General features: G+C 43.0%; 2 non-coding genes across 2 annotated transcripts; both read right to left on the bottom strand.

Moving 5' to 3' along the window:
- Nucleotides 1-6,842: 6,842 nt before the first annotated feature.
- trnat-cgu lies at nt 6,843-6,915 on the bottom strand. Its single transcript has one exon. It is a non-coding gene; the product is annotated as a tRNA-Thr (tRNA).
- A 1,202-nt stretch (nt 6,916-8,117) lies between these two features.
- trnat-agu lies at nt 8,118-8,191 on the bottom strand. Its single transcript has one exon. It is a non-coding gene; the product is annotated as a tRNA-Thr (tRNA).
- Nucleotides 8,192-16,172: the final 7,981 nt, after the last annotated feature.

The following is a 16,172-nucleotide window of genomic DNA, read 5'->3' as shown; positions in this document are numbered from 1 at the left end:
GAGCAAAGAAAGGAGGCTACCGATGACTGCACCTGAAGCAGGGTTCAACATAGCCAATGGTGCGATGGCACGGGGCCAGCCTGACAGCATGTCGGGCAAGTTGATTGGCCAGTCACTGACCTGTTCAGGTGATGATATAGCTTCCACTTGAAACTATTACTTAAAATCAATTAAAATGAGCTCCACCTTTACCAGCTGCAACACTGAGGTTTTAAATGCATAAGAAGCCTAGTTATATATTATTTTGAAATGGGAGTTTACTGTAGTAAAATTTTGTATTTTGTGTTTGTTACAATAACATTTACTAAAGATTTTTAATGCAAGACATATACATATGCTACTACTTTACTAGTTTAGTAATAAGGTAGTCTACTTTTTTAATAATAAGGTTTATGTCCCTCTGACATGTTATTGTAAGGACTAGCCCCCTGGCAACTCGTGTTCTGCATGTATTAAATGAAGCTAGTCGTGAGTTAACACAATGACTACTTTAATTTCTCTCTCTCTGAAATCATACTGCAGATGGATAAAAAGAAACAACAACAAAGGGCAGTATTTTTTCGAGAAAAAAAAACAAAACACCAGGGACAGCAGTCTGCAACCAACTGTTAGCAAGGGAGGAAAAAGATATTTATCCATCTGTATTAGTGTGTATTATGTTGAAAGTTTATTAAATAATTGCTTAAAGCATTTAAACAATATTTTGTGTTGGAGTTTGGAACATTCCAAAATCTTAATTTTGACTAACAGATTTTCATTTCACTGTAAATGCATATCGGTTCGAAAATATCAGTTATCGGTTTCTTTAACTACTAACAATCGGTATCGGCATCGGCCGTAAAAAAAAAAATCCCTATCCCTGGTTAACAGACCTAGGGAACTCCTTTAGTAAATGGGGTGTTTGTGCATTGTACCCAGGTTACCCAGGTTAAGATCGGGGTTACGTGCCTGCTCATGCTCCGCTCATGTGTACCCCTTCCCACTCCGCTGGACGTTTTATTTACCTGGAAATGATCGTGAGTGCTGTTGAAACCATTGCTATGATACAACAAAACAGCAGATCAGCAGACTGCCCAGACTGATCTCATGAAGTGGTGTGTGTATGACACGCCAATTCGTATGCCATTATTGGCGTGTTATCAAGACGCATACTCGCTTTTTAGCGTGTTTATCAGCGCAGCGTAAAAGACAGGACTTTCACCCAGGAGACCGGGGATCGTGTCCAGCGTGTCACGTTTCTTTTGTGTCCCGCAAGTCACGTTTCCTAAACTTAACCGTCGTTTTCTTCTTTTACTAAAGCCAACCTGTTCTTCTATTCCTAAACCCAACCCGCGTGTCACATTTCCTAAACTCAACCGTCGCTTTCTTCTTTTACCAAATCCAACTCTGTTGTTCTTTTCCTAAACCCAACCGGTTGTTCTTTTCCTAAACCCAACCAGTTGTTCTTTTCCTAAACCCAACCGTAGCTTTCTTATTGCGATAACACGGCAAGTGGCATGTAGGTCAAGTTTATTGTCATATGCATATTAGTACGAAGTACCACAGCAATGAAATACAATGTGCCTTAGCACTCTCTCAGCACCAGTCAATAATAACAATTTTCAAAACATAATAGCATTAAAAACATTATAGAATATCCAACACAGTATACATAAATAACTAAGTTCAGACCACAGCCCTCCTTCCTGTGTATGTTTATGTCCGCTGTATACAACGTAGACGTACACGCGGATAGCTCAAAATGCGTACAGATAACCCGCCACTTGGCTTAAGAAAGTGGGCGTGTATGTTTACGCGAAGTCATGCTCTGCCGAGACAGCAGCAGACGACTATGTAGAGGACTGAACAGGTTGTCCATATCCGGGGCTATCTTGGCAAAAATGTGGAGGGAATGTTAATGTTGGCTAATGTTAACGTTAGTTGGCGAGCTTGCTAATTCCATCCAGCATGCTGAGTTGATCAGAACCGACCGTGGTCAGATCTTCTAATGGCGGCAATTGTACTTATGAGATAGGCCGCCTTGTCGTCCGATTGACGGTGTTCACTTGTAACGAAGTCTGTCGGGCCTCAGTGGTTAAGACGTTGGACTCGAAATCCAATGGGGTTCCCCCACCCAGGTTCAAACCCTGCTCCCAGCGATTCGAAGCCCTAACCTCATCAAGGTTTCTGCAAATGAATTTTGAGTAAGCTTTGATTTCAGAATTGAGAAATTCCTCCAAAACTAACTAACTAAGTGCAACAATTAACAAACATGTATCATCTAGTCTGTATTTTTGTTCCGGTGCTGCCTGCTCGTATATCAACGTGATATCATGACATCGCGTAAACGTACACGCCCACTTTCTTAAGCCAAGTGCCGTGTTATCTGTACACATTTTGAGCTATCCGCGTGTATGTCTACGCTGTATACAGTGGACGTAAACAAACATGCCAAGAGGCGTGTTATCGCGATAAGAAAGCGACGGTTGAGTTTAGGAAACGTGACATGCGGGACACGATCCCCGGTCTCCTGGGTGAAAGTGTATTACCCATCCACCACCCTGACCTACCTCCCTACACAGATTTCTGCCCTTTTTTTACTACTCGCCACGGCGTAAATTCCCACGCAGTCGCAAGGTAATGTAAGTCAATGGAGGCCAAACGGCGTTGATAAACAGCGAGTATGCGCCTTGATAACACGCCAAAGATGGCATACGAATTGGCGTGTCATACATACGCCATTTCATGAGCTGAGTCTGCGTATATAGATTATGCCAGTTTGAAGAGGTAGGTTTAGACTGAATGTGGAGAGAAAGACAGTGGATTGGCCTGTGGGATTGAGTTCGCAGTTCTTTTGTTTAATGAATAAACTGAGTTCAACAATATTACTACAGGATATTACTACAGACATTCTTGCTCTTACATCTCCTTTGGTTATTTAGTTATAATAATAACAATGGTCACGTGGTTCATGTGAGCCTGTGTAGTTCCAAACACCTGCAGCGCTGTCATGTTCTACGGGACTGACAGCAGCGATTGCGATATTGAAAGGTAAATGTGAATGAAAATACATATACCCAAGTACTTGTTTGATTGTTGTCGCATTATTGCATATTTGTAAATGGAAGTTTTACATTTGGAGTGGTAGGGGGACAGCTGAAAGCCAGAGTTTTACTACAACATTCACTATAAAAACATTGTAAGGGACAATTAAAAATGAGAACCCACTACAGATGATATAAATTTATATTACAGATATTTAATTGTCCTTTATTAAATATATGTAGCATAATACTGGTCTGTAATACAAAATAGTGTTTTCGTCATAATCTGTCATTAATGTAATCAATAATCACCCAACAGCTTAAAACACAAGAATTGAAAGCTTTTACTTCCAGAGTGACTGTCAGGTCTTTTTATTTACAGATGTACACCAGAATAGATACCAGAGATAGCTTAAGTCAAAACAGGGCTTTATCTTCAAATGTGATCAAATACAAGAACACGAGCTGCTTATTTTCCCTCTTAAGTCAAACTATAAATATTATATACAGTTATATTGTTATTACACTACAATATTAAAAGTAGCCTAAATTGAGCGTCAGCGTCAGTTCTGGCAGGCCAAGTAGTCAAGACGCCGCTAACCGCTATTGGCCAACAACACGGTCGCATCAGCTGAGCTGCAACAGCTGATCTGCGTCAGCGCACCAGCTGGTCAACTCCCCTCGCTGCTAAATGGCTACACTCAAACAGGGCGCCCTACCTAAAGCCGCTTTAGCTTGCTCCTAACTGCTTGCTGCTCGCATCCGTGCTACCCACCTCCTCCCCCCGCTCCACCTTGTCGTGTGTAACGTGGCGTGGGCTTCTATGTCATCGTTGCCGCTCTGTTCGTATGGGGCAATAGTTTAGCTCTCCAAGTCTTAAACTGTGTGAGCGTCCCCTAATGCTGCTGCTGTCTGTTTGAACAGAGCCATACCGCCAAATTGAATTCGTAATTTATTCAATAACATTTCCTAAAGCATTTTTATTGTCTGTGTTGTTCTTGACTTTAATGGACCTGACCGAACTACTGTTTATCAATCAATGTGTCATTTGCTACTCTGCTTTCTCAATCGCAAAGTAGCAACAGTCCATTCAGCATTTAGTGTCCAGCCCGCTTCTTCTGATGAGCCATGTGTTGACCGCACAACCATGATCATTTTAAGACTAAGCCATACACAAAGTATCAAATATATTAAATAATAACAACTCATTATGCTTGGTTGAATGAATGAAATAGTATTTTTGTGTGTGTGTGTATCTAACTGGAAAAACTGTGGTGATGGAACAGAACGGACTCAAATGCTAGGCTCAAGTAGCAACCGGTTTATTGGAGTAAAGCGGAAAAGGGAGTGGGGAGATGGAGGCCAGGGGCTGGGGAAATGGCAGGTAGGATGGTGAGGGCTCGGGAGCTGGGAGTAGGATGGCAAAGGCGCTAAAGGGCGGGGGGCACTCAGGGGAGCGTGGGGTAGCCGGAGCCGAGAAGCTGAGGGGGAGAAACTGGGACCCTGTTTACACGTACATGGCTGTTTTTACAAACTGAGACATTTCCCTTCGTTTGTGCCCTTCGTTTACACGCAAACGGAGAATTCGCCTCTGAAACCGAGTCTTTCTAAAAACTCCAGCCAGAGGGGAGATTTTTTAAATCTTTGTTTGCACGTAAACTGAGACAAACGGAGGTTTAGGTAGCCGAGAGAGAGAAAGAGGAAGTGATTGGTTGCTGTTGTTGCTATTTTCGGCCTTCTGATTGGCTAACGTGAGCTTGAGCTTCTCGTTACACCGCCACCTACAGGTCTGGCGTGCTCTTGGCTGCATTGACGGCATACATACATACACATACGTGTAAACAAACACTTTTCTGAAAACTGACAGCTGTGCACGATGTTATTTTTGAAAACGGAGAGATTGAAATGTCCGTTTATGAAAATAGCCGGCCACGTGTAAACGTAGCATGGAGCTGGAGAGCAGAGGAGCGGATGGCTGGAAGCGGAGGCAGGTTGAAGCAGGGTGCTGCGGGAGGGGGACCGAGTGGTGAAGCCAGCTGACTGGGAGACAATAGACAGGGAATGAGAAGGTAACTGCAGGGAAACGGACAGGAAAAGGTTAAGTTAAATGTTATCTCAAAGACAGGGAAAAACAGGAGTCTCAGAAAGTTGTAAAGTACAACTGGAGCAACGACCAAGCGAAGATGGTCTGTTGAGCCGGGGTTGAAATACTGATCCTGATTGCAGATGGAAGGCAGGTGTGCGCGGCAGGAGAAGGTGATGGTGGAATGACAACCAGGTGCGCTCAATCAGCTGGCAGTAGTAGTGGGAGGAGAGAGGGGAAAGAGAACAGAGACAAAAGGCAGGGCCAACCGAGAAACCGACAGTGGAAAAACTAAAAAGAAACTAGTACGGTGGGGAAAGGAGACAAAAAAGAATTAATTTGGCGCTAAGAAAGAGGAACAATTTTAACCTTTAAGTTCACACAAATGTTTAACAGAGACCAAATTAGTGTTTAAATTAAATTGGGGAAGAAATTAGTCACCCTACTGTCTGTGTGATAAACATTTCAAAAGCTCATTCTGGCTTATGATATTTTTTGTGTGCAAGAATTTGTATTCATACATGTAATCCAACCGCCCTTTCAAGATGACTTTGAACTAAAAGTGACTCCTGTATTGCCAAATCCCCCCCGATGATTGAGCTGTACACATACAAATAAACATAAGCATATGCATCATTAAGGTCCTCTGATATAATAAAGAGAGTTGACAATTCAAAAGAGGTAGCTATTTAATCAACTTGCGTCAGAAGTTACTCGATGGCCAGCGAATGGTGTCCAATGCTGTAGAGTGGATGTTTGGAACTATGCGAGACAAGAAGTTTCCCTTTCTCCGGGTCTACATCATTCGCTTCAGCCTACAAAGAAATACAATGCATTGAATACATGTCACCTGGGATGTTTCTCAGTTAATCTGCACCATTTTTGGTGCGTCTTGTGACGCCATTTCCTCGGTGGCGTAACCAACGGACAAATAAACCCCCAGCAGGCCTAGGAAGCACGGGAAAAACAACAGAAGCTGTGGAGTGGGCTGATGAATCCCTAAAAAAGCTCACTAATACACATTACTTGTTGTCATCTTTAAATGAGAAGCTGTTAATGCCAGGGTTTTTAATAAGTGGACTTTGACTCTGTGCGTGTTTCCCACCCAGGTAGACAAAATCCGAAGTTACATTTTTTTCCCCAATCAGCGATGTCATTTTATAGTGCACACAGACCAGCGGCCTCCAGTCCTTCCCTTTTCGTAAAGATGCGCGTGCGTTACCGCGCCGACAATTCACTTCAGGCTTAGAGGCTGGTGGTAACCATGGATGTCGCATGCTGCTTGTAGTGTTGTGGCTTCCTGTGGAATTAACTGTATTAATAATACCGTAAAAACGAGACAGCCACAAGCAGTGTGGCTTTCTGAACGTCGTCTGTCAGAGTCTGGTTGTTCACCTGCTCGAGCTTATCTGTGTAACGGAGTGTACTGCTAACCAAAGCTAACCTCCAACCAGAAATGACCGAAGCCTGTTCCTGTTCTTTGTCTCCATGCCTGTACCCTTTCACTGTATTTATAGATTCAAGCCCGAAAAATAACCTGACATTTTATTAAGTTGGCTGTAAAAGTTTTAAACTTGGTCGAGAGCTTTTTGAATGACATAAATCTGTTCCGATGAGATCTTGAGTGCACCATGGACACGTGTAACGTTATGGTACCAAACAACATTGCATGTAACTTTTGGGCTCTGGAAAATCAGGTAAGAAGTTTGTTGTGTTAAGATAACTAAGTGATAATGAGGCGCTGCTGGGATTTGAACCCAGGGTCTCCTGTTTACGAGACAAGTGCTTTAACCACTAAGCTACAGCGCCTCCTACAGGCTGATACCTCTTACAAGAATACAATGAGCTAATGAACAGGGATGTGACCGATAATGGATGGTGAAAAAAACACACTGCTTTGCAAATGTTTTTTTCAGAAGGGAAATGAGTTGAACACATTTGTTAATGCTTTTAAACGATTTTAGTGAGAAACCCTGAATGCAAACATATCTTTTGTTAGTTAAAGGGGCGCTATGCAGTTGTGGCGATTTCTTCGCTGTTTTTTTCGCTTTTTGCTCGCAGCTTTCTCTACAGAACTCCCCTTACAGCTTCGGAATAGATATTTGGCAGCCCCTACGTTTACTTGTGTGTGACTCCTCGCTCGGTCAGTCTGCTGTTTCCTCTTTCTCTGTTCCTCCGACAGTGCTTTCCTAGCTGTCTGCTTCTTTTCTGCCGGCTCAGCCATGACCATAGTGTGAAAAACTCCATCGCTACCTTGTTAGCCGGTTCCTGAATAGGCGTAAGTATGCAGTGCGAGCCGCCAGCCGAAAGTTGCAAGGGTGGTTTTTCCGCTCACAGGCGCTAGGGGGAAGCGAGACGACCACCATTCAACTTGAAAAAAGTCATATAACCATTCCAATGACTCCGAAGCTGTTCAGTTAAGGTAAATTAAGCTAAAAAAACTGCATTGTTCCCCTTTAACAAGACAACTCCACAGGACACATTTAACCTTTCACTTTGATGCAGCGATATATAGGGGCACGTTCAATCTCAAAATGATGCACACCATTTTTTGAGACCGTTTTGGAGCTACGACACCCGTTTCAGTTTCAACACACGGTTTGCTTGTTTTGTCGGGGCTGAACGTGGCCCAGGTGTACACAAGGACCCTGTGACATCACTGTTGGGTGTGGTTAAAGGTGGTATGTGATGCTGACTGAGGTCAGAGGTGAACTAAACCGGCCAAGGCACTTTAGGGGCAGACGGCCTGATTTTAGCATCTTCCAGGCTCTTCCTCATAGAGTAGACAAGAAATAATTATCAAATAATCAGCATCATTAACCCAAATTAACGGAAATGGTTGATGAATAAACTGTGTGTTAAAGCCTCTACTTGCCTTGCTCTGATTTCATGTGTTTTAACGTCATTCATTTTTACCTTTTTCATTTGCAATCAGGGTAGCGTAATGTGTAGCATGGGGATTGGGTAAACATGTGGATGAAATGCTAACAGAGGTAATGTATGCAACAACAAGGTGCTGCTGGGATTTGAACCCTGGATCTCCTGTTTACTAGACAGGCACTTTAACCAACTAAGCCACAGCACCACCGTAAGTGCAGTGGTATTAAATATGGTAGTAATATTAAAACTTCAATTCTCTTTCATCATGTATAAGTTGCATAATATACTCACTGATTGATCTATCCAATATTTCCGATATTTCTAAACAGATTTTCTAATGTTGTATTCTGATAAAAGCGACCTATATATTGTTTAGTTGTGACATCACAACTGTAGGGACGTCCTGACAGCTTGTTTAAATGCACCATTTCTGAATACAGACTGTGTGCATGTGTCTGTGGATTGAGCGTTTTGATACTTTTGCAGTATGTATACTGCACCTCAACCTGCTTTATGATGAAAAAAGACATGGTAATCTCACTTTTTACAATATGGACGCTTTAAATCTTTCAGCAACCCATCTGATATGAAAAAGGTTGCATTTGTTGTCGATCTTAATTTTGATCATTTATAGAACATACTCGATGAGCCTCAGTTGTCTTGAATATAGGTTTATTACAATATTACAACACGGCTCTGACGTCAGAGAAGATCTTGGTACAGCATGTATGCATGGACAAAGTCATACCAAAAACTTACATTTCACTCAGCTTTATATGGTACCTATATTCTTGTATAAACACACCATCAGACAAATTCTATGTTACAATTATAAATATTGAATAAAACAAACATTCCTACATGCCTTATAAATTTCCACCACAACATCAATATCGGCCCATTACATGGACAGTTGACAGAATTCAAATGATGTGAAGTCAAAGCCTGCTGTGTATTCAAATCAAATTGCTGTTTTGCATGGTTGTGTTATTTTAAACACATCTCATATGGCTCCTGTATTCCGCGTATGTGTGTAGTAAGTTGAGCCTCTCCACAGGAAGCATCACACTTGATTGAATCTAAAAAAAAATCTAATCTAAAGAAATCCTGTGCAGTAGCACTCTAATACCAAAGCATCTACTATACTTATATACCATATACATGCATGTACAGCATTTTAATAAAGTACATATATGCTGTAAATACTGTGCACATATGCTGCACATGAACTTACCAAAGTGATTTGGGATGTTTTGCCTGCAGCCGACTCAGGCCTGTGCTCTGTTTTAATTCTATTTGACCTCAGCTCAGCTTTTTGACGCCGTGGACCATGACGTTTTAATAAGCCGTCTGAAAAACTGTGTGGGTATCAGTGATGTAGCCCTGGATTGGTGTATCTCTTCTCTGTCAATTAGGTCTTTCTCCGTGATCCTTGGACAAGCCTCCTCTCATCATTCAAAAGTTGTAATATTAATTTCCATTTCTATGCTGATGACACCCAGTTGTATGTCCCTTTGCTGTTCGGGCCCCTCAGCTGTGGAACTCCCTGCCTGGAGATCTCAGGCAGGCAAAGTCAGTGGACTCCTTTAAATCCCTTCTTAAGACTCACTTTTATCGTATGGCTTTCTTCATAACCATTGTGTTTATTGCTATTATTGTTGTATTATTTATTGTTAAATTTGAATTATTGTATTTATATTTTAATAATGGATCTTGTTTTATATATATTGTTTCTACTGTACAGCACTTTGTAACTTGGTTTTCAAAAGTGCTCTACAAATACAATTATCATTATTATTAAAGTAACTTGTTACATTATCCCTACTATATTTATTCGGCCCTCTCCTGTAACCATTTAAATCACACGTATTGGTTGTTTAATCAATAGTATTTACTTAAACAAATGTAACAAGATATACAGACAGTTGAATTAATTAAAGAGAATACGTTAAGTTACCAGAAAGACATAACAAAAACTCATGAGCATGGGGAGACCAAACCAGAAGATGTTTAATTAGGTATTGGTTTGCTTGTAACTAAAGTGAATTTATTGAAATTGAATCCTTATCTTCATTGGGCATTGTTCTTGGAACATGCTAATGTTCCTGCTCTGTGTAGAAACAGCAGAGGTAACACCAGACTGCTGGGGATATTTAACCAGTTCTCAGCCACTGTCGCCACACAGTCAATACCCTCCCTCAACGAATTAAAAACAGCCCAAACCACACTTGAAGAGCATCTCAACAAAAGCACTACCAGTATGGCCACGATGGTGTAGAAAGCCTTCTGCTTTGATCGGTCAGCTCTTTCCCTGGCCCCGCCCTGTTCCCCTGGCCCTGGGCGAATCAGAACACAGAGAACAGAAAGACTGCAGAAGAAAATGACTAATAAGGAGAAAATCAAGACGCAGAACTGCACGATTACAGAGAGGTCTTTTGAAGTCGTCAGTCCTTTGGTCACAAAGGAAAGCAGCCAAACACAACCGATAGTGATATTTCTGATTCTGATCCCTCTCTCTTTCCTCAGGCTCAGGTAGGTGACGGGACGAACGACAGCCAGGTAGCGCTCCACACAGGTCAGGATGTGAAAGAACATCTCTCCATACCAGGTTGATTCCCAAAGATAGTAACCCACAGAATATATATCAACATGATTCCCAAAGATACTACAGAAGCAGAGGGTGCACCCAAAGACACCAATCAGCTCCATGGCGACCATGTGGTAGGTGAAGCTGTCTGAGTGACTCGTCATTGCTGCTGCGGAGGTGGAGCGATGTCGTCGCCATCGTTGGAGACCCAGGTAGACGACGAGGATGCAGAGAGGGAGGATGAGGAGGAGGTTGGTGATGTAGAATGCAGTAAAGATGAAGGAGCTTGGTCTGGTCATAAGGCAATACATGTAGAAAGTGATAGGATGAAGAAGGGAGTCATTGGAGGAGGAAGAGTTTACTGCCATATCTGGAAAAGAATAACAATAATAACATAACATATTTTGCATCTGTATCAATCCTAGAAGAGGGAGTCATCCTGTGCTGCACTTCTCTGTGTTGCAGTGCAGGGAATTAGAGGACCCAAACGCAGAGAGCAGGCTGACGATTTGTTGTTTGAAGGTTTATTTCTGTTGAAAACCCCCAAACAGCTAAAACTATATTACTGCTTAGAAATGTATTAACCCAAAAAACAGCTAAAACGTATATTACTGCTATAAAACTATTGGTATGTATTGCATTATAAAAAGGATCATGATTTTGACTGTCTGCTTTCGAATGTTGCATTCGGCCGGAGTAGGAGGCTGCTGCTGAAAGAGGAGAGTTCATGTGAGGGTCACGGATGCATGTGTGTGGCGATGAGAGAGGAGGATGAAGGCCGAATATAAAACAGAGCTATATTTGCTTAAATCCGTGGGACATACATGCAGTCATAAATAACCGACTTGTATTTACAATAGCTTGGGAAAGGGAGGCGGGCAGTCATACATGATTGAGCTGTACTTGCATTAGCATGTGTAATGCATAGAGCTGTATTTGCATTAACTTGTGTAATGCATAGAGCTGTATTTGCATTAGCTTGTATAATGCATAGGGATGGAACATGTTCACATGCGAAATTTCTTGTAAGTGCCTTCTGTGTCACCCTATAAGGACATGAAGACATGCTGCGGTTAGGGGAGTGCGAGTTGCGACCCGGCGGGGACCGATCTTGACAGTCAGACCTTGTGTTATCTCCCAGCGGGAGTGCATTTCCCTACCCGCTCGGCTGGTCAGAGCCCCCGAGCGCTTGGCCTCTCTCGGCGCAGCGACCAAGGAAGGCTAGCGGGCGTACCTCGGAAGGAAGGGACCTTCGGTGATCCTGGGAGGAGTGGCCTTAAACTGTGAGTACTTAAGAAAACTCATTTGGTTGTGAAGATCCCCTCGGGCAGTGCTTTTAATACACAGGGGGATAAGAGCCCGTGAGTAGGGGACGTCTAGGGTGGTAATCAAAGCCTCTTGCCTCGTCTCCGGGTTCCCTGACCCGTACGAGGGCCCTTTAGTACGGCCTTTAGCAAACAGGGAAGTATCTGACACTAGGGCTGGGGAACAGGTGAAACACATTAAGGGCCCTATCTTGCACTCAGCGCAATTGCCTTTGTACACCGACGCATGTATCATTCCTATTTTGCACCCGACGCACAGCGGACTTTTCCCTCCACAGACGCACGTTGGTAAATTAGGGAATGTATTTGCGCTCCCGGGGGCGGTTCAGTGAAAAGAGGAGGCGTGTTCAGGCGCAAACGTTCCCTGGTGCTATATTGCAGTTTCAGAAAACAATTCCGCCACTGACCAGGAAAAACCTGGTCTAAAGTCAGTGGCGTGTTATTCAGGTGCTATTTTAGGGGCGCATGCTTGGCCATAATGTAGCGTGTGCACAACGCGCATACATCTTGCTTCTCTCATCTACACGGACGCAGTAGTTCCCATTTTTGCAAACCATGCATAATTACAAAGAAAAATATTACTGAAAATGCGCTTCAGGTGCTTGGATAGATCAGGAGGCACTTTACAGTACAATCCTCAAAAAGTCCCAGCATTCTTTGTGGCTTGTTGTGTTTTACACAACATTTCCATGAATCATGGATGTGTTGATGACATAAATGAGGAAATATTAGAGGACTTAAGGAGACGTGATGTTGAACTACGGCGGGATTGGACACTCCAGCGTGATCTGGTCCGGGAGTGGCAATGCGCGATGCGCTCCTGGTGGAGCAGGTGGACGGAGATGGAGTGGGGGGAGGAGGAAGGGGCACAACAGTAGGAGGTGGTGTGTTTGGAGGCCCACGCTCCATGTCTGCAGCAATCCTCTCCAGAGTTGAGGAGATGCGCCCGAGAGGCCGCAGCAACATCGCCACCCGGTCAAGACGGGCATTTATTACTTTGCCGCATCCCGGACAGCTCCCGCTGGCTTGCGCCAGGCAAATCCGCCGTCATAATAGCAATCCGCAATGGAACAAGCGCACCTTCTCTTAAAGGGAATGAGAGATGACGCTCTGATTGGTTTATTGAACGTTACACCCAAACCAGACCTAGCTACTTCAGACCAACCCATTTAAGATTTGCATCAGGCGCAAGAGTCACTTATCCCGCCGGTATAATAGCAACAGCGCCCGAGATCTGCCCACAAAGCTACTTGCATTTCACGTTTGATACTTGCGTTTCAGATCGTTAAAATAGGGCCGTAGGAGTGGGCAGAGTAATTAAAAAAAGGTGGGAAAACACAGGAAGTAAAACTACACAGGACAAGACAGAAAACCAGACTACCAAAATAAAACACTGGAAGTAAAACGACACAAGACAAGGGAGGAAGGACAGACTATCAAAATAAAACAGGGTATAAAAATATAAACAACCACAACAGAAATATACACAACAGGGAACAGAAACACACACAATATACAAAACAGGAAACATACAGAAATCTACAAACAGGCAACAGAAATATATACAAAGACAGAAAAGTGCACAATCACAATAAGACAAAACATAAATAACAAAACCAAAATACCAGACCAAAATACAAAGCAAAGTACCAAAACCATAACACTCTGCCACTTAAACATCTCAAGTATTCTGATATTGTAAAATCAGTGGAGTGCCTCTTTGAAGTTTCTGTAGCAACTTTAGGAAAACCACTAACTTTATATAACACAGTATCAACTATGCAAGTGTCCAAACAGTACGATAAAGTTTGTCTTCTGTCCGTTTCAGTCATCCACACCAATGGTTCCCGAACCTTTTCACAAAATTGGACCATGGACCCCCATTTCAGAAGTTTAATCTGACTGGATTTTTGCTTTTAGATGTGACATTACATAAAGTGTTGACCAAAAACCCACGACCAAAATAGTGACACGTTCTGTATTTGTGTTACTTTTGGCTGGAATTATAGTTAGAAATAAATGATTCCCCTTTATTCTGGGGACCCCATGGAAGGACCCCTTGGCACATGAAAAATGAATAAGAACACCAACCTTATCAGTATTTGTTTCTGGTCTTCCTCCCTCTGTGGACTCCTGTGTCTGAGTATCTGATCTGACAGCCCCACTTCACGTCTTTCTCCCCCCCCTTCTCTCTCTCTCTCTCTCTGTCTGTCTATCTGTGTGTGTCTCTCTCGTTTAATTTGAATAAAAAACAAGCGGCATTGGCAAATGAATAAAGCTATTGATAAACAATTACAGCGACACATCATTACATTCAAAATATATTAATATCCTTATTATCCTACATTTATTTCTTTATTTAAATCAAGTATTATAATATTATTACATTATTGATTGGTGCATACACACAACTAAATACCATTTGTGTCCAGCAATAATATCTCAACCCATTTGAGACAGGCGTAGGAACAGACAGTACTGTCAGTTTTGAAATGTTTCAACAACAGATCTGATGTGATTTTGATTAATAATAGAACAAACTCGATGAGCCTCGCTCCATTAGATGGACAGAATTCAAATGATGTGAAGCCAAAGCCTGCTGTGTAGTCAAATCAAATAGTGTCAATTAGTTTTGCATGGCCGTGTTATTTTAAAGGCGCTGTAGTCAATACAGTAGCAAACAAATATTTGCTACGTAACAGATGCATAGTGGCAAGCGGGATATCCAAATATACTTGACAAAAGTAATTGGTTGAACTAAACCATTATGACATTTTAGTATCATTCTCTCTTCTTTGTAAAAAAATCCATTATTGAGATTCTCACAAAAAACTGCGTGATGCGTTATCAACTGGCATTGCCAACAATGGCTAGCCTGGCTAGAGCTAATGAAAACAATCAAAATCTGAATTGGGGTAATTGTGGAATGGAACGCATTTAACTCGGGTGTGACGTCATTCCCAGCTCTGGCTTCCAAGTTCCGAGGTAAATGGAACGCACTAGCTGCGTTTCATTCAGCCTCATATATACTGGCGCAGGACACCCTGCGCAGGCCTCCGTAGGTACGAGCGTGCACGGAGAAGGTTAATGCTCAACTCATTGTTCGTTGCAGTACTCTTCGAAACACCAGAGGGCGTACAAACTAAATATTCATTAATGTGACTGTCGTTCATCTCCAAATCGAAATGACTGTCTGCCTGTAACCAGTTTATGTTATGTTAGCGAGCAAACTTTAGCACAACTGCCCACAAAGTGCCGCTTGCTGGCGAAGGGCTAATTTCAAAACGTTACAGACATATAGAGACTTTACAAACGGATAACCCCGGCATTGTAAATACCAAAATATGTCTGAGTTTATTTGCAAAGCTCCTGTCATTGAACTAGCATGTTGCTACTTGTGCCGAGTTGACCAATCACAGTCCTTGCGCTCTGCGTCGCCTCGACGAGAAGTTACACATTTTTGGAGGTGCACCTTGAGCTTCGGCGGAGGGCTTGGAGAGGGGTTCGCGGCAACGCAGAGGGGTCTGCGGTGGTACGCCGTCGATTCGACGCAGAAGCATGAGTCAGCCTTAAGGCTCTTTGACTCTCTGTGGCCTTCACATGAAGAATCACACAGACGTTTGTACAGACGAACCTGCTCCTCCCAGACGACCATGTTGAATTGAAAGCGCAGCGCGCATAGTTACTACAACTTGGAGGTGCGCGGCCACGACCAGGCACCGCCGCTGGAAACAACAGCTGTTGCGAGGTCATTGTTGTGACATCTCTCGCCGGTAACACCACAGCTACCCTAAACCTCGCTTGACAGAGGAGCGTCATGCTTACCGAACGTAGTTACCAAACGTCGCTGCCAGTAAGCCATGTGCGTTGCGTCCAGCGCAACGCACCAGGCTCACCAAACTCAGATCAAACTATGCAGTTCTGTTCTAATATGATTCAAGATTTTGTTACTGAATTGCCCTTTTTCTCCCCTAAAATGTTTAGCTGTAATTGGAGCTTCCCTCCCCCTCTCCCGGCTCCTGATTGCTGCCAAGCTGGTTCACCTGCTCCCAGCTGCACACCTGCAACCCATCCACTAATCAACGCTTCACTGCTGGTCAGATCCTTGTCTCAGCTACAGTGGTAGTGGCACCGCGCAGTCACTACAATTGTGCATTCCAGTTCATTTCCTCGTGTATTTTGTCTGATTTGCTTCTATCCTGCTTCTCCTGTGCCATAGAATCTCTGCCTGCCTGCTCATCATAACCTCTTTCCATCGAATAATTACATTGCTT

Source organism: Perca fluviatilis, chromosome 24 (genome assembly GCF_010015445.1).
Source record: "Perca fluviatilis chromosome 24, GENO_Pfluv_1.0, whole genome shotgun sequence".
NCBI classification, from domain to species: Eukaryota; Metazoa; Chordata; class Actinopteri; order Perciformes; family Percidae; genus Perca; species Perca fluviatilis.
Note: the sequence above shows the minus strand (reverse complement) of the source record. Positions and strands in the feature narration are given on the sequence as shown.